This window comes from Xenopus tropicalis, chromosome 4 (genome assembly GCF_000004195.4).
Source record: "Xenopus tropicalis strain Nigerian chromosome 4, UCB_Xtro_10.0, whole genome shotgun sequence".
NCBI classification, from domain to species: Eukaryota; Metazoa; Chordata; class Amphibia; order Anura; family Pipidae; genus Xenopus; species Xenopus tropicalis.
Genome location: NC_030680.2, coordinates 82,119,002 through 82,145,230, shown reverse-complemented (window position 1 = coordinate 82,145,230; position 26,229 = coordinate 82,119,002). Strand labels below are relative to the sequence as shown.

Genomic DNA, 26,229 nt, shown 5'->3' with positions numbered 1-26,229 from the left:
TTTTGGGGGAAGGAGAAATAATTAAATCTGTATGTCATTCATTTTCAGAAACTGATCTTCCTCATTGCACTCGGATCTGCTGAATGACAATTTACAGGATATTTTGTTATATATATATATATATAATTAAAGGCACAAATTATCGTTAACTGGAACAATGTTTTGCTTTATCATAAAAATGTCAAGACATCATAAAATAAGGTGTCATTGGAAGGATTTTCATTTTTCTCTAGAGTGTTAGAGATAAACTTCCAAATATTGTGTTACGCTGGTGTTCACTGAAGATTTATAACTTTTCAAATTGCATGTTGACAGCCTATAAAAAGAATTAGAGTGATGAGCTGAGATGGAATAGATAATCGGCTTGAAGTTTATCATATCTGACATTGACTGTTTTGACCATGAGAAAGTTTATCAAGAATAAAAATTGAAAGCGGCTTTTGAATCTGTAAGAAAGATTATAATAACCTTCCTCCACCAAACAGATTTGGGCCGACCACAAAATAATTTGTTTATCTGGTGCAAAGATGAAAATTTTGTAAACCCTGTGACCCAACAAACAAAATCCAGTGACAATTATTTTGTGTGAAAAAAAGTTTGAAACAGAAGAAAATAACTATACCAACAATTCTAATGTGTATGTGAGGTATATTTCTGCACTTTATGGTTCTTGCAATTAAAAACAATAGCAAAAGTCCATTTAAGATTAAAATCCTTCAAAAGAGAAGGAAAGGCACCCTTCTATATGCTTTTGTTTCTGACAAATATAAAATTTTTGTTTTTCGAGTTTCTAAACTCAAAAAATACGAGATATTTAAGTTTTTTTGTTTTTCTTTTGAATGAGTTTTACTTAATAAATAAGTGAACTTTCAATATGTGAGTTTATTTGATTTAGAAAAACAAACTCGAATTAACAAGCTCAAAAACTGATAAATAATCCCATAAATATTGCATGTTATATGTTACATAGATCAATTCTTAGCTTAATACAGTGAGCAGTGAGTGCAGGCAAATTAATAAAGTTTGGTTTAGAAAATAATTTATAGTTATATACATCTTTCATATAAATCAAGAAAATATTCTCTTTTGTTTTCGGCCTTCTTGGACTCTTCTTGGGGCCAAAAGCATGGCCTTAGTGACTTTTGTCTGCTAAGGGTTCAGACATATAAGGTCTCAACTTCTAAGCCTCTGGGCACAAGTACATACATCCATCAAGTTCAACCATAGTGCCTATATATAACCTGCTAGTTGATCTAGAGGAAGGCAAAAAAACAAAACAAAAAAACCCATCTGAAGCCTCTCTAATTTCCGCAGACGGGAAAAAATTCCTTCCTGACTCCAAGATAGCAATCAGCAAGAGCACTAAGCAGCATAAGACTGCCAAGAGTTGTGGTAAGACAAGAGCCAACAGATGAAATCAAGTAGAAAGGAATGAAGGACTCCAGCAGTTGAATCAGTCACTGCAGTTATGCAGAATTTATTGGAGGTAATGGTACCAGTCAAGTCGATACCCTTTACCAAGAGTCAACAGACCTATGAATGCAATCAGTCCAAAGTAGAAAAGAAGTGCAAGTAGTGAAAAACCTTATACCTTATTTTTAGTGCATCAGAGTCCAAGAAAAGGACCAAAACTCATGTTAAAATGCAAAGTGAAAAATCACTGTGAAAATTAAAAAATTAAATAAAGCCACATGTTGAGGGTCCAGTTTCACAATGAGACCAAATACTGGCAGCACTTTATTTATGGAGCTTCATGCAGTTTGCTTCTGTTTATTTGTACTTTGCACTCTGTCCTGTACTTCATAAATGACACCTCTGGAAGGTCAGAAACTGCATCTTTAGGAGAGAGGAAATAATTCTTCATTTTTAGCTCAAATGCATTTGAATTTAAGATCGGATTCTATTTTGGCGTTACTACCCTGTTATTATTGCACTTATTTTATAACTTCACAAAAACATGATAACAAATGTTTTGTCACACAGTTATTTTGTCATGGATTTATCACTCATTTTAAAAAATTATGACACATTTTCCCTATTTAAATTGATATTTAAAAAAAAAAAAAAAGATTTATTAATAATATAGGAATTGCTCTTGGTAAGGCTAAATGTACTTGTTTAATAGGTATATTCAATACCAAACATTTGGAGAAAATGGGCAAGATTTTATGCCCTCGTCTAATTCTCATCTCTGCTGCCGTTTGACTTTGAAATGCCTAATTTCATCTTCCTGCACTGACTTTATTTGATGTGCCTGATGAGGATTCTCCGACTCGTAATTGTCAGCAGCTGTTTGTCCAACCCCTTATCAGCAAGGCAGATTTCATGCGGCCATCTGGAGCACAGACCCTTTTGGCCACTTATCCAGAACTGGATACGTAGGCACTCTGATGCTTGGTCATAAAATTTTACCATCTTGAAGTAATTATGTCACTTGTAACATGGATAGAAACCAGGGACATCTACAATATTTACAGGATTCAGCTGCTGGCCTCTTTTAATTCACACATTTCTGTTTTCCTAATTATATAAGACATTTACATTGACATATTAGACAAAGCAAGGGAATGCCTTAAAGCAATCCATACGGTTATGTTAAGGTGTCTCATTGAGGTTTACAGAGATGAATACCTAAAGAGCAAACAGGTCTAAACTGCATTTAAACTCATTTATCAGCAGGTTTAAAAATTATTTATTTGCTTAAAAAGGACTCTATAAGAAATGGCTTTTCCTAATATGGAACTTTCTGGATAAGGAGTTTTCTGTGTTTCTACCATATTACTTGTAACGTGGCCACTGGGGACATTTATTTGAATCTACTATGTGGCAGTAAGGCTAGGAAAGACAGAATTCTTTCCTAAAAATGTAACAGAAAGTGTACATTTGATGTATGTGATTTGGAGTGCAGGGGGTTTCCTTGTGCAGACAGGGTTAATAATCTCAGTCAGCTAATTAAGAGGCAGCTGAGAGAGGAGCTGCCTGGAGAAGTAAAAAGGTGTGTGCTCCCACACCTGGGGGCCGCTCAGTGTGAAGGAGTCACTGAAAGTGAGGGGTCACTCAGAAAGGTGTCCACTCTCAGAGCAGGGCACAGGGAAGGTTGCCTAACTGTGTGAACTCCCAGAGGGGCTGGGGGTGCCACCTGCCACTGCAAGGAGCAGAGGGAGTCGTGACCAAGCATATGAGAGCTGAGAAGAGTCAGTAAGGCTTAGTGAGAAGCCAAAGTGTGCAAGAGGCTTGTGAGCTCATATCCCAGGAGGGAAGAGACAGCAGGGCTGAGTGCATAGCCCAGAGTGTTCATGAGTGTAAGAGTCACCATGGGTGTGTGTGACAAGTCATTGGGGATAGTGAGAAGCCCCAGGAAATGGTTCCAGTGTGTGAGAGTTACCCTGGAAGGTGACAAATCATAACCATGAACTGTTGGTAAACATGTTTACTTATGACCTGTAAACTGTTATGTTTATGTTGGGAGGAGTTTGCCCCAAATAAACTTGTGTTTTTTAAAAGAAAAATGTGATGTCACATGTGGGGTCCCTGTCTCCAGATCCTCTGCATGCCTGCCTACCATTGCTAATTCCCCCCAAAATTATGTGTACAGGCAGTCAGCATATCACAACAAATACTAATATACACTGCACTTCGCATATGTAAAAAAATGAATGCCATTTAGCTATATTTCAACTTGAATGGCTGCCCACACATATAAACTAAACGGTATAAACTATAGTTGTCTTTTCAAAGCAAACACACAGTTTTGAACAGTGCAGGACAACAGTACAACACTTACATTTCATATTATGGTGTTAATGTTCCCTTAAAAAATTGCAGAATAATATATTATTCTGGCAGGGGTTAAAATACCCTGTGTACTAAACGAAACTATACTATATGCTTAGTTGACTGACTCTCAAAGTCCTTTTTCCTGCTGCTTTCATCTTTCTTAAGAATTAAGATAATGTTATGTCACTAAGGGCTCTGGCACATGGGGAGATTAGTCGCCCGCGACAAATCTCCCTTTTTGTGGGCGACTAATCTCCCCGAATTGCCATCCCACCAGCGAAAATGTAAATCACCGGTGGGATTTCAGCGAAAATCGCGGAAGTTGCCTTGAGAGGAAATATCTCCATTTCCCCAACAAGTCACAGGGCGATCTAAATCTTGTTTTGGTAAATCATCATCATGTTTGTTCAAAGATATTAAATTTGGTAATTTTTAAAAATCACAGCATTCCATACAATCTCAAGCCATGCCAGGATTTAGGAGATATTTCAGTTTTCAAGGCAAAAGTAATTACATTTGGCCAAACCTGGAAATTAAGAATATTAACGCACTATTGATTTATATAGTATCTCAATAGATAAAAGCTGAAGATATTAAACATCTAACCATTGTGATTTTATAATATTATAAATATGAATCTCAATGCATTGATCTGCAAAGCTTCTATAAATGAAAACATAAATACCTATAACTTGCATTAATCTACATCAGGGCAATCCACCTGGCCCTCCAAAAGGTTTTTATGGCCACGGTCTGCTCAGATGCTCCATAGACTTCACTATATGACATCATCTAAATAGGGAAAAGGTCAGGCAAAACTAAATTAAATCTATTTTTTTTTCTTAATATTGCTACCTAGAGGACATAGCAATATAATATAATATAGCAATCAGTTCCCCACCTCTTACACCTGTCCTTATTGGGCTCCTGTTCCACATTAGAACACACTAGTGAGTGATCTGAAATACATTCCTTCCCCCACATCTTTCTTATTTATAGTACCTGCTCGTTTTTCCTCCTAAATCCCCCAGTAAAATATCAAGGTCTCTGAACATGTACTGTATCTGTTTGTCTTTATTTTATTTACATCTCTTAATAGTCTTAAAATATGTGCAATTTTTAGTTTGAAAACCTAACACAGGTATGGGACCTGTTTTCCAGAATGCTCGGGACTTGGGCTTTTCCAGATAATGGCCTTTCTGTAATTTAGATCTCCATACCATAAATGATTGAAATGTTAAACTCAGTAGGCCTCCAATAAGGATTATTTATATCTTAGTTGGGATCAAGTACAAGGTACTGTTTTATTATTACAGGGAAAAAGGAAATTATTTTTAAAATCTAGATTATTTGACTAAAGTGGAGTCTATGGGAGATGACCTTCCCATAATTCTGAACTTTCTGAATAATGGGTGTCCAGATAATGGATTCCATACCTGTATACATATACATTCAACAGTGAACAACAAGGAACATTCTTTTCAACCTGTACATGCAGAGGCATATCTCTAAAGCTAATTCACTGTCATGGTAAAAAAATTAAGTTTTCATTAAGAAAAACTCATTTTGCACTCTATTAACAAGACTCTGAGCAATAACAGAAATGGCAAGGTTCACATTGCCCATCCCTACAGCATACATGCACAAATCACATAGTCAATGCTGTATTTATGAGATACACAGATTTGTCAAACAGCATGATGTAGAGTAGATCTTAAAACATATCAAGTACAGATTAACACGTTCTGCAAACATGTCATTATATGGTAATGCTTTATCCTCGCGAGGACAAATGCCTTTTATCAAAGTCTGACACATCTAAATAAACACATTTAGAAGGGTTTAGCTTTACTCTAGTTAATCTGAAACAGGTTTGAAGCAAATTCCTTGTGGACGTGGTCTAATTACATTCTACCTGCTTGCAATAAGCATTTTACAAGAATGACAACATTTGACACCTAAAAGGATCATAATAATACCATCTAGTAAATATAGTAAAGATAGGCTTGGGTTAATGAATGCATAAGTGCTTGCATTTGAGTAGGTGATATTTTCAAGACTATACTCTCCATTAAGTATGAACCAGACTATAGGGGCCATTTACTTATGGATCTGCAGTGTGTAAAGTTCAATTTCTGATGCAAGCACCATGTTTGCTGTACAGAGAGAGAATGATGTGCCGCCGTGAAATTGTGGTTGATGCTTTAAAAAGAAGTTTTCTAAGTCTAGTTGCCATAATTTCCAACATTCATCATGAAAAAGACACTATGGAAACCCTGGAGCTACCACAATTTTTAAGGGTAGTTATAGCGTTAGGTTCCTCTGCTTCAACAGGCGCACTTATGCACAATTTTAGAAACAGACAGGCACTTAGCGTAACTACGCAGAAGTGATTTTAGCACTTGCGTCACCAAAATGAACACAAATACGTGTGTGCTTCATTGCAAAATGGGCCCATTTGCAATGAATATTTTTGAAGTCTATCTAGCATATTCTTTTGGTGCAAGTGTGCTGCACCTATTCATGCAGGGTGCTAAGGGGATATTCCTGCTACTACCTGGTCTGAAGGTGTCAGTAGCTCCAGGGATCATCCAATTCAGTACCAAAAGCTGGAAGGACTGAGCAGCACCAAGTGAAGCAAAGAGCACATTTTGACTCAAGTACCTTAATGAAAGTGGTTTTAGGTACAATTCACTGCAGCAAAAGCGCAAGCTGCCCACTGCACTTGCAGACGTAAATGAGCACTTTCATGTGCCACACTCTTCCAGTCTTGCCTTACCTTATTTACAGTAGTTTTGGCCACACATATTCAGCTCTACTAAGGCAGTGTTTATTTGTGACCTACTCACTTTGACTGTCATTTATGTACAGGCGTAGTACATCTTTCAGTTAGCAAATCAATTTCTTTTGAAGAATAGGGAACAAAGAAAGCTAAAGATCACAATGAGGGTATATTTCTGAATATACAGTATTTATTGAAAACATGAATGAGGCTAAATCCCCTTTAATAAATATGCAATATCATGTACTACTGTATCCTAAGCCAATTGAGAAATTCATATAATGCATTATATTTCTTACTGTTTCTAATAACATTTAATAGACAAGAACAAAATATAGAAAGTTCCTCTGTTAAGGAACAGCTGACATTACTAGCAAACCCCTATAGCTTTGCAATATGTAAACAATAAACTGATTTCAACAGCTTCTTTAACTGACATTTGTCTTGTTATCTAAAACAAAATAACTATTGCAATATTAAGCTACCTGACAAAGATGAACATGATTTTTAATAGTGCTTGCTGGCTTTCATTACATGAATAAGCATTCCAAGATCTTCAGAGTTTTGTATTAATTCATTTATGGAGATTGTCAATCAGTTTTTGTCTGCTGATTTTCATTAGGAAAATTATAGTTATTATAAATTTATTATTCACATATTGGTATATACTTGCTCTTTATTGGCTCTAGGTTCATCAAAACATGGTTTGGTTGTCTAATACCAGAGATGTATAGCTACTGGGAAATGCTTAAAAATAGAAAACTGCCATAGGAAGTAATGTACAAAACTTAGGCCACCTGTATAAACTGGGATTGGGATGGGAGTAATTGAAAGAAGAACCAATGTGAAGAGAAAACAGGATCAGGGAGAGGAGATAAAAGACCCAAGCAACACAGCCAGAAATTAGAGAACTGTTGAAACCTACCAATAAGGAGCAAAGAGATAAGAACCAAAAGGCCTCATGTACATCTGCAAGTGCAGTGAGCAAAGTGCTATTTTGAGCATAATTGTCATATTTTTTTCCATAATTCTGGCATCATTGTGGATGCAAAAGGGTGATTCTCTTGACACAATTGCAGCAGTTGTATCTGATGCACACAATTGCAGTTATGCCAAATAAGTTCTAGGTCTGCCAGTGTTTGCTATTGTCATTACAACAATTACGGTGTTTGCAATGTGAGTCATATGTGTGTCCCATTTTTTCAGTGCAAGCACATTGCACCTATTGATGAAGGGTGCTAAGGGAACTGCTGACACTAGTGTATTATAACAAATAATGTACCCTTTGTAGTAAAATATGAGGAAATAAGAAGGCACCACCTGTATAAAAGCTTTATAAGGTCATGGAAATGTGTGAGGCAAGGGAAGGTAGCACTGAGGGAACATAGAAACTTCCTACAGTGCCCAGGGCCAATTAAAAAGTTGCTAAGGTCATCCATAACATACCAAAAGTTAATTTAAAGGCCAGTTTGCCCTTTAAAAAACAACTACACCATAAAACAAATACTTAACCAACAGATAATTTATGTCATAATAAGTCACCTAGAAAAGAATAGTATCAAAATAGCATATACATAGCAATAAATATTGCCTATTTTAATTGCCATTTTATACCCACTATTTTGTGTAGGTAGGTAGTAAGACTTTTTGTAGAAATTATTCATTTCTTTTCAATTCATTCACAGAATGGATCTCAGCTGAGAAATGCCCAAGTGAGCCTTACTGCTTGATGGGGATGGAGGACAGCAGTCTTAACTGCACCTGTTTTCTGCATGATGGCATTTTATTGGTGAAAAAGTGACATCCGTTTTAGATCTCTTCATGCTCCTGTCAAATAGTCTACTCCCTCAATCTGTCCTACTGTGCGAGATCACAGTAGGTTTTTGCAATGGGACAAAGAATGGGACAAAGAATGGGACCAGGAAACACTTAATGGTTCTTCCCAGACAATGCAGAATATACAAACTGTAGGAGAACATCCAAAAAAAAATGGACATTATGCTTTCTTCTCTTAATATTTCCAACAGACAAAATCAAAGGGAAAACAAAAATACTGTATAAAATATTATGAATACTAAATATTTTTGCATCAGAAATATGTTCACACGAAATCTGACAGTTAGAACTAAAGGAATAATGACTTCCTAGAATAAGTGAACTTTTTTTAAGGCCATTTTTTGTTTTTGAATGTAGAAAATTCAAAGTTACTACAAGATACATTGCCTATAGTAATTAAAGCTTTAGTCAACTGCCATCAAAAACACAACAATGTTAAATGTGCTATATCAGTAACAGTACTGTATCTGTAAGCTTTGGATTTGGCTAGAGGGTCTTTCCTCACTACTGTAGATAAGGTCATTGATCTGTATGAAAATCCTGGAGAGATCTAGTCAACCTGCTGCTATAAACACCACATCAAATTTAATTGCTGTCAATAACTTGTGGAAGCATTCCTGACTTCTCTGTAAAGAGCAATGTCAGTGTTAGGAACCTGCATTCAGGATACTAGATCAGATGTGCCCATAGGCTTAGTTCTACATAGGCTGACAGAAAGAATTTACTCAAAAGCTTTTCCTTCCTACAATGGACATCATATCTAATGATGTTCACTTCTCTCCCAGCCACATTAACTTTTCCAGGAAGCTGGCCTTTGCACTTCAATGTTTTTACAAAAGGATCTTTTTTTTCTCCAGTGTTTTCCCTGCTGTAAATATGGGTAGTGAAATTAAATAGGAAATTTCTCATTTCAATATTACTACAAAAACTCCACAGTACTGATAAATAGAAACAATTAATTTATACTGACATGACAATGTTTGCTATTTTATTTCTCTATTTTATTATGAAGAAGTCCTGTTATTTTAAATTTTCAATGTATTGCCACATTATCTACTTGCTCTGATTTCTGAAGACATTTTATATATGTTTCCAAAGCAAAACAGCAACTGCTTTACTTAATGCATATTGATCAAAAACACCAAAAGAAAGGGAAGGGAATACTTTTCAACAACTATATTGTTCTTTGTAAAGATAATGCAATAAAAGTGAAGACTATAGGGCTGATTTAGCAAAATAGCAATTTAGCTTAACATAGTATATTTCCCCTTCTCTTTAATCATTCCTTTGGGATTTTCTAAAGTGTATATTTCAATGGCTGAAGTCTAACTTGCATCCAATGGTAAATACACCTTTTAAAATCCTATAGGAATGAATACGGAGAGGGGGGATTATACTGTGGTGAGCTCTAAATTCACACTTTGATAAATCTGTATAATATTCACTGAAAACACCCCTTCTTATGATTCTTCCATTAATCAGTTGCATTTTATTTCCAAAAGGACCTTTAGGTGAATTAAAATGATTATAGTATTGCAGCCATGGGGTTTGTTTGCGTAATGAGTTGCTTAATGTAACTTGGTGAATAATAATTTCGTCTTATTAGGCTAAAAACTGGTCAATCAAAGTCTCATTATATGCTGAATTATTGATGAACCTGTGAAGCTAAACTGCTCTTTTGCACTTTAATGCATTTTATTTTTTATTTTATTAGAGCTAAAATGCAAGAGCATGCCATCTATTATCCACCGCCAACTTTGCAAACTCACCAAATTTTTCAGCTTTATATACATTGCAACCATTCGCTAAATACTGGAGAATAGGGTGGAGAAATGCCTAAACCTATAATAAAATAATTTGCTTAGAAGAATAGGATGTCCATATTTTCAATCTGATGATATCTAACATATCACAAAAATATACTGCATATGCTTTAATGGTGTTATGCAAAACAAAATAATTGAAAAATAACAATATGTGAACATTAGTCCATATGTATTTGTGGAAATTGTTGCCTTGGGAGACTTCCTTTTCATCTTTTGTGATTTTTTTATTGTTCCCTTGGTCATATTGAGCTAATTATGCAATTACTAAAATTCAGTTGCCATTTACTGTTAGCATCCTGTTAAATGCATTATAGTTACTTACATTTAGGAGCCATTTTTCATTAGGTGTTACGAGTGTTTGTCTACTCTTTGTGATGTAGAAGAGAAAAGTTGGTAATGGTAGATCGTAGAACAGGATCATAAAGGAGTATGATGTGATTTAGAGAGCAGGTAGTGTCATGGCCATTTATAGTAATCTGCTTATTTAGGAGAATGCTTTTAGTTTAATATTGCTAATAATACTACATTGCTTAAGCCCCTTTATCTTTGCAGGTTGATGCTGTTAATAGTGCTGTGATTATTAGCGTTGTACCATATTTAATAGCTGAGCAGAACTTAGTGAATATTGCTTTATAAATATATTCAACATAAAAACAAAGTCATATTTCTACATTATGAAAGGTGATTGTTAAAATCTTGAAGTAGCATTCCTTTCACGAAGCTGCGCATTGAGAACATGCTCTTGCATTAAGTAGGGCATATTTCCCACTATACTTTTAAAGTCCTCATTTATCAAGCGTGTTTTAGGAGCATTCACGGGTACAAATGGTTTTATATATCACACTTGATTTAAGTATCCTCAGTGCAGAATTTTGTCATTTATATGTTCAAAACAGGTTGAGTCAATGTTTTTATATACATAAAAAGGAAAAACATAGAAGTTCACCATTTGCTAGACCTAATGAAGAAAGGATCAGTCAATTAGTTGAAGCTGCTTGTGACAAGCTTTTCTTTTTTTAACATGTCTGACAAATAACAAAACTCTTCCAACTAGATAAACATTTCTCACTTTAGATAGAAGAGCCCTGATAAAAAATATTCTTTTATTTAAGCACAAGAGAATGGGGAATTAACATGCTTATTTACTAATGTCAGCTTAATGACAAGATTTTCAAAAGAACCACCATGCTTTTTTTTAGTATTCTGTTTTTTTCTCAGCCTACCTAGTATATTTGCATGCCTGTGCTGGACCTAATGCTATGATTTCTGCATGACAGCTGAATCTGCCTGGTACATGAGGAGAGCACTATATGTATGGAATGCTTCTTGTCTTGTGCATGAGGATAGTGCAATGTGCATAAAAGCACAAATAGCACTAGGCCAGAATACATTTTGTGCAAGGGTCTAAGGCAGGGGTCCCCAACCTTTCTTACTCGTGAGCCACAGTCAAATGTAAAAAGACTTGGAGAGCAATACAAGCATCATTAAAGTTCATGGAAGTGCAGACGGCTAACCACATCAGTGACGGAGAATCCGGCCACAGGAAGGCAAAAGGGTGACGTGATCCAGAACTGCGACAAAGCTCACGCCACAGGAAATGCAGACCAAAACCACTCTACGGACCCAGACCGGCCGCGACCATACTACAGACCCCACCCAGCCACCCAGGTGTCGCAAAGGCAAGGTACAGCAGAGCGACCAGGGCAGCCAGCAAGCCACTCATAATAAGAGCTTGGTAACGGGAGGGTAAGTCGAGTCGGAACAGCAAAGGGGCCCACGTTATAAAAAGGGCAGGCCAACACTTCCTACACGTTTCCACGCCTGATTAACAAAGCCCTAAAGCGCGAACTTGAGCTGCAGCCACACCAGAATAGTGACTCTAATGCAACATTAAACTCCTACATATATAACCGAACCACTGACCATATCTAGCCAAGAGAAATAAAGTGCAAGAACTGTACTTTAAATACCTAGCACAAACCAACTTCAACAACAAGCCTACTTAATTACATCAGCATTATATCACTATAAACGGTGTCACAAACAGAAGCAGAAGCCCAAACCTGCTAACCCCGCAACAAACTACAACTTACAGGTGCTGGTACACCATCCAAAATACAAAACACAAGAAAAGCTTACCTTCAAAAATGAAAAGCTTACTTCCATTGTAAATATGTAAAATATAAACAATTTCCTATTGCCTAACTAGAGGGGCATACCTACCCAACCAGACCATTTACAGCAAAAGGCAACAGCCAAAATATATAAGAAACTACACCAGACATTTTAAGAGACTACCTAACTTTCTACAACCAAAACAAACAAACAAAAATATTTAGGCTCAACAACCAACATGCCACAGAGACAGCCTAAACAAAAAAAGAACAAAAAGTTCATGGAAGTGCCAAATAAGGGCTATTAGGGGCCTCTATGCACACTATCAGCTTACAGGAGGATTTATTTGGTAGGAAATCTTGTCAGAAAATAAAAAAAAAACGACCTGGTTTGGGGGCACTGAGAGCAACATCCAATGGGTTGGTGAGTAACATGTTGCTCCTGAGCCACTGGTTGGGGATCACTGGTCTAAGGATTTACTTGGTTAGTATGCAATGCTCTATTGAGCATGACCTCCTAGGAAGTAGCTGATGATGCATTTTCACTAAACTTTAGTTTAGTGACCCTAGAAACAGTTGTGCTTTTCTGTCTATATATGAATTGAAATGTATAGGTTAACACAATAGTGTAGTGGTTAGTATGGCTGCCTTGCAGAGCTGGAATCCTGGGTTTGGTTCACTGTCAGTCTTATGTACACTCTACAAGCAGAAAGGGTACCAAGAAGAGAACCACTTTCAGGAAAGGCTAAATCAAGTTTTAGCACTGCATAAGGTACATATGTGTTATATATGGTTTAACTATGTCTGTGTTTCCTCTGGATAGATCACATGATATAAAGACTCAGATTACTGCACAGAGACTGATGTAACTGATGCATATTGTAAAGTGATTTGTAATGTGTTAACAGTATAAATAAAAAAAAGGTATGGGACCTGTAATTCAGAGTGTTCAGGACCTGGATTATTCAAGATAACAGATAACAGACTGTATACCTGTTACTAATAATAACAACACTCCACAAACATAGCCCCAGTATGTTTGCAACTGCAAATAAAACATGTTGTTTAACCAAAAATGATTATCAAGTCAAAACATTTTGATTTTATGCATTGTATATAATTCTGCAAGTCTTGCAATCCTAATAAAAGGTCATTGCCCCATTCTGTGTCATAAAACACTGGCAATAATTCCCTTTGACTGATATTCTGCTTCGTGCTTTGCATACAAAAGTTAAAGCGTAAGCAGAAGGTACTTGTATTATTATTATTATTATTATTATTAACATTTATTTATAAAGCGCCATACAAGCTCTGAAAACTCAAGGTTGAGCACCTTTCTACCTGTTTAGGGTGATGACACATTGGTAGATTTGACACTGCACTACAATGGGTGCAATGATCTCCTGAACAGACCTTTGTACCATAGTCAACTGGAATCGCAAGCAGTGAAACTTGTATTAAATTGCCAAAAGAGGCAATTTTTTATGAGATTTGTCACCCACAGGCAGCACAGATTTCCCATGGACAACAAATCTCCTGCTATCCTTTTTACTATCAGGTTATTTGAGATGTTAAATAGATCCTTAATTGTGATGAGCGAATCTGTCCCATTTCACTTCGCCGGAAAATTTGCAAATCTTTGAAAAGATTTGCGAAATGGGGAAAATGGTGCGCCTCAAAATAAAATTGTAGCATGTAGTTTTTTTTGACTCGTGCAACATTTTTTTGTCGTGAGCGCCAAAAAAATTGACGCACACAAGTTTTTTGATGCATGTCTTTTTTTTAAGCGTGCAACTTTATGACGCTCTGCAAATTTTTCCGTGGTGAATTTTTTTGCCTGTTTCGCAATAAAATCCACCAATTTGGAAATTTGCCACAAATCCATGCCTGGTGAATTGTTTCGTCCATCACTAAATCCTTAACAGTTTTAAAGAAATCATGCCCTTATATATAGTTACAAAGTTAGTTTGGGTTAAAAGTTCAGCTTTCAGTTGTATCACCACCAGCATCACTAACCCACATAATATATATGTACTCTTAAACTCAGCCGTCACCTTGTATATTGTATTCCGCAATTCTGTACAGCAAGCTGCATTTTTACAAAATGTTGTTTTTCTACATCAAATACTGTATTTGTTTATACTTTTATGGAGTACACCCATAATCCTTCAGTGTATCCCTGAAAACAAAAATGCCTGTAATGCACCCCAATATCATTTTTCACTGTCTTGCATTCAATTATACATTTTTATATTAACTGTATGTGTGATTAATCAAGTTTTAATGCAGCCAAGTGTTTTCACTCATTACTAGCTTTTGCTAACATGTGAAGGAATCCGATAAGCTGCATGCATAAAATAGATATATTGTGCACTCAACAGAACTGTGTGTAATATATGTTTCTATGAAGCTGTGAAGACATTATTTGCCTAGAAGCATAAATAATAAAGTATGTCAGTCTAGTAATTCCACATTTATTATATTAGTTAGTAAATGCAAAGGCCATCCTTATTCTCCTGCCATAAAAACTACCCAGCCTTTTCATAAAAGATGATTGCAATTTCCAGTGTCCTGTAGTTGCAATAAAAAAAAACTATAACTCAACAGAACTTGAGCTATTTGCTCTTAAGATACCATAGCATTTTCCCTCAAATGTTATACAGTACGTCATATTAAGTATTCATTGAATTTGGACGTAGTTCAGATATGGGCTAAGTATAATTGTTCCTATGTTTTAAGTTGATTAATGTCTTGTCTGAGCTAGACATACTGTACTGCGTTCTCCACACCTGCAACAGTGCATTTAGGAAAGACTCAAGAGATATGTGGAAATGGTTAGGTTACAAGCTATATTCATTCTTCAACTTAGAATTTCTTGGATAAATTATGTAAAAAGTGGTATTTTGCCTTTAATTGGTACTCTTACAGGAAAAGGATATCATTCATAATGGCAACTTTCTTGAACAGTTAAATAATTTGAGATTTAAAAAAAAATATACACATTAATGAAAAATGAAACAGACAATTTACGTGTTGCTTAAATCACCATTAATATGTGAGGAGGGGGATAGTAACCATTTGATAAATACGCAGACACAACCCTCAGCATAATAAAGGTGCTTACAGCACTTAGTAGTGATGAGTGAACTCGTCCCGCACAAGATGTGCGGCATTTTTTTTTTTTAGGAGCGCAACAATTTGACGCGGCTGACAAGACATTTGTGCTGTTTCTCACATTTTTTGCCAAGGCCAAACGTCTTGGTTTTGAGAAGAAAATACCTCTGTGAATCACATATATAAGCAAGCAACTCCTTGGCATCGAATTACAGTTTACCTTAACCCTAAGGAAAGGTAACATTATTGCAGCATGACTAGGAAGTTAATATGATACTGGCTCTCTGGGACTGATATATTATTGTGTGAATATGCCCCATAGCATTAATATAGTGTTACTTTCATTAAAAATGTGTTCTTTCTTCTAAAACTGTTGGCCCCTGCAGCATTCTCTTTATATTGCAGAGATCAGCATCATGTGCACCTTCTCACCAGCACTGACTAGTGTGGGCCTGTGCTTAATGCTGATGTCTACAGCCTACAGACATTGCTGGAGAAGTCAGGGGACTCGGAATAGAAATGTTAAATAAATGTAATAGGAGAAGGGATGATTTATTTCAGATATTGAAGTAGAAGAAATGCACTCGATGTAGTATTCTAACAAAATAACATTAATAAGGTCAAGTAGCTGAATCAGTTCTCTGGATTTGATCTATAGCTGCCTAAAGGAGAATTTTAGGAAATGATGATGAATGTCATGCAGTTAGCAGTTATTGACTTGATAAGAACTGAGCAGGCCACATGGCAGAAAAAAAAGAACTGACTCAGAGGCCCTCCTCTTTAACAAATTAACATAACAGTTAAACTGCTGCTTTACTCTATATAAGGGACAGCCCATCATTTTGTGACATCACCTAAAACCATGTATTGTATATATAGATGGAGCAAACTTTGTTTTGACATCATGCACATTGTAAGGTGCTCACAGTGCACCACAGCACTACATAGCATATCATTTACTGCAAAAAAAAAAGCTGTGGTCTATTGGAGAGACATAGTCAGAGCCAAATGTCTACATAAATAATGTTCCATCTACTCATATATGGTAAATACTTGGAAAATGCAAGAAATTCTGTTTTTGCTATCTGTGTTTTTTTTTTGTGCAGAGCATATAATCAGCAATGAATTTTCATGCTGGTGCAAACAATTAAAAGGACTGCAGAGTGAGAATGCAATAATCAAGAAATCTTCCTATTTAAATCTCTAACAAGAAAGAGACTGGCACATTTTGTCTCAAAACGCTATTTGGATTATATTATTAAAACGGCTTAGTCGGTACATTGTTGAGGCAGGGAAGCAGTAGTTTTGCTCTGACTTCTTAAAATTAGAACAGGGAACACCAAAGCCTCTCTAAACATCTAATGGCTAAATCAAAGTCCAGGGACAGTCTGATACATTGCTTTTAGCAAGCTATTACAGAAACAGCTAAACTAATATATTCCCAAGAAAGATCTCATAGAGTTGTACATTCCTGGGAGGTGTGAGGTGAGCAAACAACCAGATTGTGGAATCACACATGAAATGAGTTCATTCTCCTAACAAAGAAATCTCTGAAGGATTGCAACTTGGGTGTGTTACTATGGTAACAAATAACGCAGTGGCTAGTGATTCATACGAAGATTAATGACAAAGCCTCCTTCCATAAAAAATAATGAAATGCAGGACGGTCATCATTTAGCCACATGGGTAAACAGAGACCAAGTGCATATAGAAACAGACAGGCAGAAAACGGCAAACAACAGTTGAACACACAGACAGGAATGAAGCAATTGAAATTATAGTACATTGAAAAACATTATTTATTCTCCATTATTTTAGGGTAAAGAACAAATTAAGCTTTCAACACAGAGACGCAACACTTTCAATTAAATTTGCATTTCAGGAATTCATTTTTAAAACAGAAGTGGGAATTGGGTTGGGACAATGCAAGGCAATTGTTGGTAGAGGGCCCACGTGGATGCACATTGAAGGGTAAAGCTGCACATTTCATAGAAAAAAAATGTTGGTGAGATTGAAAAATTGATTAGTTCTGTTAGTTCTATTAGTTCTAGAATAATTTTCCAGTTCGCCCTGAAGTCGTTCAATGGGCAGTGGAATTAAAAACTGCACATACTTCATATGGGTAACTGCTTCAATGATTCTGCTGGCAACTAAACTTAATGTAAGAAAGCTAGCTGAACTGTATCCCCTTCCATGTAGTAGGACAATGCTACTGTAATAGCAACAATCTTCACTTATTCTATTTGGGGACTGATCAGACTAGTGGATCAGCAAAAAGAATAAGGCAATAATATATCAAATTCAGGCTAAGGGGGAGATTTATCAAGCCACGAACGGCCCAATCATTCGTTCTATCGGACCGTTCATGTTTTCTGTGACTTTTTCGTTCCTTGCGTATTTTCGGCGATTTTTTCGTTATTTATTGCGACTTTTTCGTACTGTGCATAAAAAAAAAAGACGAAATCGTATTGTTGCAACGAGTACGAAAGTTTCGGATTCATTCAAGCTTCGGTATCGTGACTTTCCTTGGGCCATGTTGGAGCTGCAGAGTGCCATTGATTCCTATGGGAGGCTTCCAAAATCGTGACTAATATGATTTTTTCGTAAGCATATTCGTGATATTTGCGATCATCAGAAATTATCGTATCCAATCCGAATTTTTCCCATTCGGGATTTGAACTCGCGTTTTGATAAATCTGCTCCTAAGAAGTCAGGGCAGGTGGCAGAGAAGTCAAAACTAGAACAAATCTCTGGAACAGGTTTGAAGGTGGAACTGGAAATGTATTTAGCTATTTCATAGTGTCAGCCATAGTGTAGTGTACAAAATTGTTACTGGCCTGTTCAAAAGTTCTTAGAGTATGTCAGTTCCAGGAGTAGCCATGGTAGAGTACTGGCAGATGCACTCGGGATGCAAAAGAAGAGCAGTGGTGATAATGATTTCACTAATTAATGTAAAAGTTTCTTTTAATGTAGCATTTTAAATGCGTATCAGCAACAACATTAAATTTATTGTTAAAGATATGTTTTGCCTTATGTTTGCTTTAGATATATACAGTATATATATTTAATATTTATTGGCTTATTTAAGCAAAAATTTCCCGGACTTGCAAGTACATAAAATTTTGGAAAAGCAATGAAGTATAAATATATGCATTTTTTATGCATTTATATGTAAACTCTCTTTTTTGTTGAGTTCCATCCATCCCACTTTGTATAAGGGCTTGCATAAGTCAGAACTTTGACTTCAAACAAACAAAACACCAAAACAAACAAAAAAAAGATACAAATTATTTAGAAATGTAATATCTCTTTTCCTCTAGGGTGGGTGAACATCAAAGACCCACTGCTTTGCACTAAGGACAATGCTATGTAGCTGATTATTAAAAATCATTATGGATTGATCAATTCTAGTTGATCCATAATCCATTAGAGTTCTTTACTGATTTTTTTTCAGTTGATTTAATATTTAATTATAGCAAATCAAAATCAGTTGTGTAAACCTTTACCTATGAACTCAAAATACTTAGGGACAGTTTTATTAAAGTGTAAAATTAGAGCTCACACAGTAAAATTGGACAACTCTCTTTTCATTTCTATAAGATTTTTAGAGGAGTATACCTTGTTGTCATGATAAATATAATTGGCAGCGTATTTAGCCACCCAATTAATCCTATGGTTTTTGTTACATACTGTAAATACACTTGACTCGTTACTGTGTTAAGAACCATAGCGCTGTGTGAAATTTAAAAAAATAACTGTTTTCTTACATAGACATGTAGCTACTCTGCCCTGTTAAGTTCCTCCTTATTATCCTTTCATTTATCTGTGCATTTCACTGTGACATGCAGGGGCTAACTTGTGTGGTGGATTAGGGTCTGAGTGACACTAACATTCTGTTTCAGTAACCAGGTGGGTGATTGATTGTAGAGGGGGAAGTTGAATTGCATTTTCAGGTCATGGTGGGTGAAGAGAGGCTTTTGAAGAGAGCAATACAATTCTTTTTCACGGCCACATGGATACTGAAATTGACTACACTGAGAGAAAGAAGCAGGCAAGTCTCAATGCATCTAATATATGCAGCAGGTTAGGGGAAGCTCAGTACAATCTTGTTTTGACTGTCATTTATCAGTTAAACTTATTTTTGTCCAAAGTATGAAAACCTAATTGTCAGTTTTGATTAGGAGGTATAAAGCTTATTTTTAGTTGCTGAATTCAGAGTGTAAAGTTTTGAATGTATTTCTTTATTTGCAATCCTCTTTTCCAAATAAAAAAAAAAACGTAGCAAATGGATCTTTCAGTACTTGTTTCCATTTGGTGCAACCTTATTTAATGTTTCAGCCACTCTATTGATTTCCAAGGGGAATAGTGTGCAACCAATTGTATAAATAACCCCTATCTATCTATCTATCTATCTATCTATCTATCTATCATCTATCATCTATCTATCGATCATCTATCTATCTATCTATCTATCTATCTATCTATCCAATACATTTCTTTTCAGTAATTTCATAAATATATATTGCATTAAATAAAAGACAACTGAATGTGGCACATAGATCCTTTGTGACAAGCAATGCTGGGAGCATTCAGGAAAATCTATATTCTTCTTGTCTTGCTCATCAAAGTTTCCATGCTGGGCAAATTTAATTTTGTCTGTCTGATATGGCAAAATCCCAGCAAAGATACTAAAATGTAATACAATTATACCAACCCAAACTTATTAAACTGCTCGGGCTCTCACATACTGCTGAGGGTGAGGCACAGTAATCAAACGTTTGTTGCAATGAAATAACAGGAGGTGGCATTGGATCTAATTTGCTTACTAGTTTGTTTTAGAATTCTACAAAAGGAGAAGACAATGCTGGATTGATTATACAAAATATTTAGAGAAAAGCAGGTTTTGATAATATTCACTGACATGGTTTTCCTCACAAGAGCATCCATTGTATCACATGAGGGAAAGCGGGTAGGGATAGTCCTTGACATATCAAGCTATAAACATGAAAAAGGTTCTAGAGCAGGGTTACTATATGTGATTATATACTAAGGTAATGTACTAATTTACATTGACCAGTATATATTATCTTGTTTGCCATCAAAAAAATGGTCAGAGTTTAGTGGAAATGCTAAAATCTGTTAAAAAAATTAGATAAATATATATATATATATTAATGAGTGGGTAAACAGGCAAAACTGCCTATACTGCCTCCCAATAATTTAGGGTGATTTCAGACATTTCTCTGCCAGCTAAAATACACTGTAGAAAAACTGCCCATTAGCCTCAATTGTACAGCAAAGGGTATTTAGATTTATACGCACAGTATGCACTTGTAAATAAATAATGGTACTGTCAACAATAACCTAAATACATAACATAGTGAGGGGCAGAGGTAATGGCGCCTAAAATACATTACATACATTGAGAGACAGAGGGTAGTAGCATCCAAAATACATTAAATACAGTGAGACGTAGTCATGAGCAAATCTGCCCTGTTTCGCTTCACTGAAAAAGTCACAAAACTTCGCAAAGATTCATGAAACGGTGGAAAATTTGTGAAACACAAAAAATGTCATGTGCCAAAAAAATATTGTTGCGTGTGTCAAAAAAATGACGAGTGGAATTTTTTGCTGCAGTGAATTTTTGCACTCATTTCATTAAATGATCCAGCAAGGGCGAAATGTGGAAATTTCCCGCAAATCCATGCCTGGCAAAAAATTTCACTCATCACTAGTGAGAAGCAGTGGAAAAAATAAAAAGCAGGTTTTCTGAAGGGTGGAGAAGAATTTAGCATTGTAGAGATCAAAAAGTATTTAGAAACAGTGTGATTTACAAATACGTACACCATTAAAGTCATGACAGAATCCCTTAAAGAATAAGTAAACCTTTTTTTCCATCAGTAAAATTACTCTAAACAGCCTCCAGAATTACCTACCTTTGTCCCAGCATTCTGTCTGACCTGGTTCTTCAGTTAGATGTTAATCCTTTCCTTTGCTTCCTTGTGCAGAGTGAATTCCCGCCCCCACAAAAAAAAAAAAACACTGCTTATGCACAGACTGGCTCCTGCTGCCTCCAGGCATGCACAGAAGGCTCTCCACTCCGACAACAGGTTGTCCAATTGAAGAGAGAACTGAACAGGAAGTTCTAACTGAGGAACCAGGTCAGAGAGAATGCTGGGACAAAGGTAGGTAATTCTAGTGGCTGTTTAGAGTAATTTTACTGATAGAAAAAAAAAGGTTTATATATTCTTTAAACAACAATGCTAAACGCCTACTAGATTAGCCTGTAATTCATTAGGGATTATTGTTTTACTTTAACATTTGCACAGGATTGCTGTCTAATATGACCAACTACAATGAAACACAAGAATTTACAGAGCTCCATTTAGTTGTGTTGGGTTTCTCCTTTTCAGCACCCAATGAATAGTAAAGTTGGCAGAGGGATGGGTTAACCGTAGGCACATATACCTCCTGAGTATTAAAGTAACTTATGGGTTACCAGCAATGCAGAGCTCCCTAAACCCCACAAGGGCAAGGCAAAGGTAAAATTTGCTGCCATCAAAACAACCTTACCCACATACGCTAATGCTGTATTTATAAGAGGCAGCTGCAGGGTGCCTGTAGGCGGTGCATGTGGTACATTTCTCCTCCCACCAACTACAATTTGCATATCATTCAGACGTGGGAGGTTAGGAAGCAACACTTAGGGGCTGATTTACTAATCCACGAATCCGAATCCCGAATGGGAAAAAAACGGATTGGAAACAAACATGTTGCGACTTTTCCGTATTTTTTGCGATTTTTTCGTCGCCGTCACAACTTTTTCGTAAATTGTCGCGACTTTTTCGTAGCCATTACGACTTTTTCGTAAATTGTCGCGACTTTTTCATATTGAGCACTCGTAAACAGCGGGCAAACTTTTCGGCTTTGCATGATTTTGGAAGCCTCCCATAGGACTTGAATGAATCCGAAAATTTCGTACTTGGTGCGAGGGCTACGTAAAAGTCGCGACAATTTACGAGCAAGTCGTAATGGCTACGAAAAAGTCACAACAATTTACGAGCAAGTCGTAATGGCTACAAAAAAGTCGCGACAATTTACGAGCAAGTCGTAATGGCTACGAAAAAGTCAACAACAATTTATGAAAAAAATCGAAAAATACCGATCATTACGAAAAAAACGCATTCGGACGCTTTTCGGACATTCGTGGATTAGTAAATGTGCCCCTTACTCTATGTATAATAGATTGAGTTTAAAAAACAGCCTGAAACATTTCTGTTTATGGATAGACACATGCTCTTTGAAAAAATCATGAAAACAGCTAGCCAAATAGTAAACATTAGGGTATGTTGGTTTTAAATTAAAAAATCTACCTATGGCACACTTCTGGGGTCTATAAAGATACAAGGGTGACATAATACATGATTATTTTGCTTTAATATGCCAAATGTGACAAAAAGAACTAAACAATAACTGCATCTAAAACAGTGAAGGACAAACAAACAAAAAACACACACTGCCTAAAATAAAACAAAGAGACAAAGCCTTAAGGGAGCTGAAAAAAAAAACCCCTGAAAACAGAAAATAAGGAAACACATTTGGAAATGAACATATGGCATATGGGAACACATCAAATAGTATAAATGTCTTAAAATCTGAAGTTTATACTGAGTAGCAATTAAGAAGCTGATGAATAAATCACACACTGCACAGTGGCTGCTCGAAAACTTCTTATTTCAGTTTACACGAAGATGAAATTAATCTCTATTATATTGTGGGTTTATTTAACTGGTAGTTTTAATATGCAGATTTTTAGATACGCAACCTGATCACTTAACATGGAGGTTGTAAATGAATTTCAAAAAAGTAGGTCATGTGCAATGCATTCTCAGCTACAAGAAAAGCTAGATTTGACTTGTAATGATATATTGTATTACCATAAAATGCTAATTTGGTTATTTGAACCACATCCAGCTCTCAGAATATTAAATGTCTTTTAAAATTGATTGTATTTTGGTATTAAGATTGCTTATTTAATCTTGAGAGTAATTTGTTCCTGTCTATCTTAAATATCTGGATTTGCCCATCAACCCCTGGGAAGCGGACCTCCTAGAGAGATGTTCTCCTCGTCTTTAATGCAGCAGTTAACTTCCCATATATATGCAATATTGTGTATACAAAATATATTTGTTTCATGCTGTGTGAACATTATCATAGATGGTACATTAAGTGGGCAAAGGAAATTTTACTCTTTATTTGCCATATTTATTTGTAAGTATACAAACATACAGTAGTATTTTCATATGTGCAAGATGATGGATTGTCTCAATGCTCATGAATAATGGGTTACTCATACTGGTAACTTTTGATAACACAAGCTTTAACTAAAAATAGCTGTGACCAGGTCATTATTTTCAACCAAGACATTATCAATGCAAATTAAATTAATGGGTGAGTGGGGGGCATGTTAAATTCCTGCCAAAAGACTAATGTATATGCAAGCTTGGGCAGCACGCTGGTACAATTGTTAGCACTGCTGCCTCGAAGCTCTTAGGTCCCGTGTTCTATTCCAGCCAGGGTAGATGCAGATCATTTGGCTCCTGATAAAAATGGGCCTAGTGAATGTTATAGGGAATTTATATTGTAAGCTCCAGAGCAATGACTGATGCAAATTATGTTTAATTTGTGCAACAGATTATGCTGGTACTATATAATTAAAGGATAATATAATACTCATAACACTTTATTTGGCTACAATTTTTTTTAACTGTTTCTTGGAAGTTGACTAATGTGTCAGTTTGCAGCTTTACCATTGCCTAGGGTTTGGCTTATATCTCTCCATAGCAGGAACAACTCACCAAAACACAAAACAAAATTATAGCCTTATTGGTATTCCACAGCACATATTTACAATTCTACAGAGACATTATTTTACAGCTACCTTACCCCAAGCAGTTCTAAAGACCATAGAACCTGAACCACAGATTCCATGTTTTTGTTTGTTTATATGGCAATGTGAGAAATAGATCAATGAATTGACTGTTCTTTTACCAAGTATTTGGCTAAAACAACAATCTCTCCAACAAATATCCGTTCATAGATTGAAGTCTAATTCCATTTCTGTAGCAAAGTACAAGGCTCTAGTGCCTACTTGGCACTGAACATACAAGGGCACTAAACACCTATTGATGAGGTAGAGCTGCCACTGTCCCTCACTGTTACAGAGAGCTGTGATATAAGCTACCCTTGCTGTAGCTAAACCAAACCTTCTACACCCAATATACCTGCCTGCCATGATATGACTTAGGGCCACGGTAGGCCCAAAAAAAAACATTTTTCTTTTTTAGAGACAAAAATAGCACCAGCTACATACTGCACAGTTTTCAGAGTGATGCAGTTTTATCTTTTGATCTGTGCATTGACTGCATTTAGTGTCTCAGACTCCTGGCTTGTTTTTTTAGTTGGTACCCTTCTAGCCCAATACGTTGTCAGCTGTACTCAAATTTCTTTTATATCTCACTGGTTTCTCTCCTTTTACTAGAATTTTATTGGGGACTTTCCTGTTCTTAGTTCCTTCTAGTGACCACTACCTGTATTAAATCTTTATGCTTATGCATATTACAGTATTTTTATTCTCTACTGATGATTAAATAGGGTTACTAAAGAACACACTATTGTTCAGTTACAACTGCAACCGCAGTTGCACAAAAATGGCACATTATTTGAATTTACTCCATTCATTAAAGGTACTTGAATCAGAAGCTGATTCTTGTACTTCTGTATAGTTGTGCTTAGTGCTGGTGCATTTGTACTGCTTCATATTGTAAATTGTTTGCAAATGTGCCTGTTGACTCTGGGGAATCCATCTCAATTGCACCTAAACTTGCATAGATGTCACTTTGCAATAGAGCACCAAAAATGATAAAATTCCAACTCCAATTTTTGTTTAGCACAATATGGCCTATTCGCCAACATTTTTATACACAGTTGTGAGAATTTTGATGTATTTAACGCAACTGTTCTAAACCCCCCTTTCCATCTTAAATTACAATGGGACTTCCCCCTTTATACTGTAAATATTAAGGTGCTACAGTGCACTTTTTCCTTGCCCTGTCTTGTTTTTCTAGTGTTAATCTTGCAACTACCATCTCCTGTCCAGGTCCTGCTAAGCAACTATAAAGGGATTATTTATAGGCCAAAGTGTGTGCCAAAACCAGGTTTCCTTACCCCACCCCCAAGTTTAGGGCTATGTGTGTCATAACCCGATGTGTGTCATGAGTTACTAATGCTTCAGTTTCCTCCCTCTTTAAAGATGGTCACAGTTGAATAAGCAGAAACAAACAGATTACTATAACTGTTCACATGAACTACACTTAGAAGAAAATATTTGCCAAACATACTGTACATTAACAAGTGATACAACAATGACACACTTGAAATATGTAAGATATAAGATACATTACTGATATACTCAGCAAACTTTATCTTTTTCAGAATGGATATAGAGCAATATAAGACCAATATATTTACCAAAAGAATTATTGTATATTGAAAATGATTAATTATTGAGTGGAGGATACCCACAAACTATCATAGGTGACATACAGTTTACTGAAATCTTGCTAAACTTATCTGTAGTGTTTGTTTGGTATCCAAAAGGCAACATAAGTAATCACTAAGATGCTTAGGATAATCAGTACCCAATTACCAACCACAAACTGCATAATTGCTTTTACTCTATGAGTATGTAGATTAATTCATAGCAATTTAGTACATTTGC

General features: G+C 36.0%; 1 protein-coding gene across 3 annotated transcripts in view; it reads right to left on the bottom strand.

The window, feature by feature from the left end:
• Positions 1-26,229, bottom strand: part of negr1 (neuronal growth regulator 1) — a 282,343-nt gene that overhangs the window by 10,097 nt on the left and 246,017 nt on the right. The window lies entirely within an intron of this gene.